At 34.1% G+C, this 4798-nt stretch overlaps 1 pseudogene; it reads right to left on the reverse strand.

Moving 5' to 3' along the window:
- Nucleotides 1–3676: 3676 nt before the first annotated feature.
- On the reverse strand, nt 3677–4427 carry LOC149155692 (glutathione S-transferase U19-like; annotated as a pseudogene).
- Between the last annotated feature and the right edge of the window lie 371 nt (nt 4428–4798).

The following is a 4798-nucleotide window of genomic DNA, read 5'->3' on the forward strand; positions in this document are numbered from 1 at the left end:
ATTTTCATATTTTTTTTGATGTTGGATCTTCGATTAACTCATTTTCATATTCCCTTTGATGTTGGATCTTCGACTATAAGTTTTGACTAAAAAACTAACAATATAATCAATCTTATCTTTGTCAAATAAATAATGCATGTCATCAACCCTTTAGATTATTTTCATAATTCCTCATAATACTCAATGCAATACGAGTACCAATTAGACTTGACACCACTGAACTCACATGGGTCTGATACCATGTTGAAACTCACCAAGGAGAGTTCGAAGAGAGCTTGTTCATTGTATTCAATCTAATACTATTTATACAAGTGACAGCTGTAGATTCACCGACTGTAATTTATTGTCTAACCGACTTCTGCCTACTCTTCGCTGAATTCTCGCCGCCGGCCATCATGTGAACAGAGACAGATGGCGTGATTATTCTAACAACGAGGTAGTGGGTGATACGTGGCATTCAAAAATCTTAACCATTGACAACTCTTCCGCAAAATTCTTCACCGTCAGTAACCCTTTCGCAACCATTCTGGATCTAATTACAACGAATTAGTAATTGTAAAGAAGATTACAAAGTAAAATTGAACACAGATTAGTAATGGTAAAGAAGATAACAAGGTAATTTGAACACTGGATCTATAAAGCATGACTAAGAATTTAGCAACCACTCTGGATCTAATTACAACGAATTAATAATTGTAAAGAAGATTACAAAGTAAAATTGAACACGGATTAGTAATGATAAGGAAGATAACATGGTAATTTGAACACTGGATCTATGAAGCATGACAAAGAATATTCTCTCCATCTAGATAGTAGCTATCACTGAGAGAGTTAAAAGACAAAATAAACCGTATAATATGGTACTCAAATTCCAATTGGGAGACGCCTTTCGTCTAAATCTGGCATCTAGTTTTCAACAATAACGGGGCGCTTGTCTGTACAAACCTATATTATATAGCGATGTTGTGGAAAGCCACTTGGCCTCCGATGACCTGAACCTACAAGGGTCGGGTCAAGGATGGTCGTTGCAACAAATTTATGGTTTCACAGTCACTCTTAGACAAATTTCTTCCTAATTAGATTGGAAAGCTCCAGGAATTTATGAGGATCCTCGATGATTTTGCACTCTCTCTCTCTCCATCCATGCCTGCATCCACTTTTGGACCCTCAGAAACTCAGTCTCCCGTGCTAAATTGCGTTTTCGCAGCTTTTCTATTCCAGGGAACCAACAAGAATCGGAAATGAACGCAATATTTAGGACCCTAAGTACTCTTCCAGCTACTGACAGCTCCCTGAGCGGCCCGTGCTATTTTATTGCACAATGTTTTCCTTATTCTTGAACTTCTCCAGTGGCTTTGAAAATGGCATAAATTGAAAATGGCATAAATTTCATTTTCCAAAAGCGGAAAACAACCACATTATTTGAGATGCATTAGAGTATAATACCATTTGAGATGTATTAGAATATAATATAAGTAAAATTAGTTATAACTAACACAACCACATTACTAATCTGGTTGATATATTTAGATAGGTATATATTACCGACATTTACAAGCACATTAGTAAATGTGGTTCATATACACATAAATATATCTTGTAACTATTTCTCATTATCAATAATTATATAAATAATAACAACTATATTATTTTAGATTTTAGATTTTTAGATCTAGCACAACCTTTGTCACGCCCCCAATTCTTTTTTCGTTTAATTGAGCGGGTGCGGCACCCCCTAAGTTAATAACTTGTTCACCGTTAGTTAACTTTATGAACTACGCCTTAACAATTCATAATAAGCATGAATTCATATTATTAATGTGCGAAAACCATTAACAATATAACAATAATAAATCAACTCGGCAATAATAATAATAAACTATCTTTTATTATACATGCGAATTTTACATGACTGGGAGCCGCGCTCAACCGGCGTTCCATAAACGGAGGGCGCCCGCCCGTGCTAGAGCGCACGACGGTCTGCCAAGACTCCACCAAAATACAATATACAATATCACGTTTACACTGTTCGGCGTTGGGCGGGTGGGCACACCCGTGCACGGCCCTTACCCGAACCACAACCCAAATCTGCGTAACCTTTGTGCGGTGGGCGCCCGTGCGCACCACTCCACACCACCGCGCACACCCAATATCTATGCCCGGCTTGGCGAGCTCATACCCAAGCTGCGGTAGTGTATAACTTGTGCCTCCACACTTGTGCGCACACCTTGTGCGATGAAGAGCGAAGAGCGTTGGTTGTTCGATGGTTGAAATGCACCGCAGTCCATTGTAATATATACGCTGCCAAGGTCGCCATCTAACTCCAAGCCGACCTTCCAATTGTTAACATGAACGCCCACGTATGCTTGCCTCCAACGTCGGCTCGCCCAAGTGTGGGTGCGTTCATATGTGCTGCCCGCCCATCATATATATACTTCGCAAACTCTCCAATACTCGCGCGCACACACATGACGACGGACCTTCGCACGCATACTTAGTTGATTTTCCATGATGGAGGGAGCGCGCGCCCATGCCCAAGAATGCAGGGCGTTACAACCTTTGTCCTGAGGATAAACCACATTAGTTGGTATAAAATGTTGACCAAATATCAATAATGTGATTATTTCGAAAAACAATCTCATTAACTATATTATTGTATATTTATATATTTGTGATTATTATATTATTATTATATTATATATTAATATAGTATTATGTTATTATATAATATTATATTGATATATCAATAGTTATATTCAAACTACACTATAATTAACATATAATATAATAAGAGCGTTTATATATTAGTAATAATAATGATTTATCTATCACCATTATATTATGGTAAATAATTATTACATATATGTTAATATAGTTGTGAATATTTTTAATGTCATTATAATTGGGTTATATTGATAATATTAACTATATAGATAGTAAAATAATATATATATATATATATATATATATATATATATATATAACCTACGAAATTATTATTATAAACCTAATCGATTAATAAACTCAAAGTATTAATATTATAAACCGAAAGACATTAATATTAAAAATCTTTATGATAATGTTTATCACACTGCAATGTTGAATAAAATTCAGTACCATTCCAACATCACATTAATAAACTCTAATATTAAACCAAAAAGAATAAAACCTAACCATTTAGAACGCCACAATATAAACTTAAAATTAATATTATAATCCTTAAGATTATAAAACCCAATATTAAACTTTAATATTAAAGAAATAGTTAATTAATAATTATTAATGAAGTTGGTTTGGTTTTAACATTAATAATTATTATTTTTTAATTCAATGTTATAAACCCAATATAAAACCCCAAATTAGAAACTCAACATTATAAACCAAACTTTATAAATCTTAATATTAAATTGAATATTATAAATTCTAATAGTAAACCAAATATTATCAACCCAAATATTAAACTTAACCATAAATTAAAAATCTCAATATTATAAATTTAAAATTAAAATCAAATATTAAACTTTTGTGATTAATATATATTATTATTAATAATTATCATTGTCAATTACTCAAATTAATTATGTTACAATATAAACGTTACCATTACAATTATAAAACTTAACATTACTAAACCCAATAGGCGTTGTAACAAAATTATGATATTATGATTTCAAAGTTACTCCGAGACAAATCTCTTCCTAATTAGATTGGCAAGTTCCAGGAATTTATGAGGGTCCTCGAAGATTTTGTACACTCTCTCCGTCCATTTCTTCATCCACTTTTGGACCCTTGGAGACTCAGTCTCGCGTGCTAGCTTGCATTCTCGCAACTTTTCCATTGCATGGAACCAACAAGAATCGGAAACGAATGCAATATTCAAGAACCCTGAGTACTCTTCTCGCTGCTGACAGCCCCTTGAGCGCCCCTTGGTATTCTATTGCACAACGTTTTCCCTGTTCTTCAACTTCTCCCGTGGTTTTGAAAATGGCATAAATTTCATCTTCCAAAAATGGAAACAACCCGATCATTTGATATGCATTAGAACATCATACAAGTAAAACTAGTTATAAAAAATCAATGAGATGATTCTGAATGTGGATATTAATGGTTACCTTCTTGTCTGCAATGTCCGCCCCGAATATTCTAAGGGCTCGGTCATATGTGTTGGAGGGCGTGAGACAATTAGAGCCCAACCTGACCTCATTGATATATTGGAGAACAATGAGAGACTTACAAACGGGCTTAATGTTGTGGATGAGGACGGGAACCTTCTTTCGAACAGGATTCATCTGCAGCAGCAGCTTTGTCTTGGAGGCGAAATTCTGTTCCTGGTTTTCATATCTCACACCTTTATTTTCCAGTCCAATCAAGGCTCGGAGGACACAAGGACTAGTGGAGATTTTAGTGCCCAATAAATGAATAGACATGTATATTTTGGAAATATATTTCTACAACTCAGGCTTGTCATAAGGAAAACAAACTTTGTCAATATTAAAGTTGCAAGCTTTGTAAATATTAAAGTTGCAATATATTATATAATAGTCGAAAATGGTTTTGAAGAGCATGAGAGTGATATGACTTTAATAAGAGGGAGTGATAAAATAGAGTTTATGGGAAAATAATTTTATATTATGAAGCGTTAGCCTATGATATCACTTTTTTTTCATCTTGCATGTTAAATTAGGTTTTCTACTTTCTTTTACATAAAACGAAATCACCAAATGCATGTAAAATTAGTTTTTGGGCATGGTCTTATGACAATTATTATGTAGACATGTAATACTTCAATGTGTTATCT

This window comes from Pinus tabuliformis, chromosome 9 (assembly GCF_031772625.1).
Source record: "Pinus tabuliformis cultivar Carrire ecotype Pingquan chromosome 9, CPIR1, whole genome shotgun sequence".
NCBI lineage: Eukaryota > Viridiplantae > Streptophyta > Pinopsida > Pinales > Pinaceae > Pinus > Pinus tabuliformis.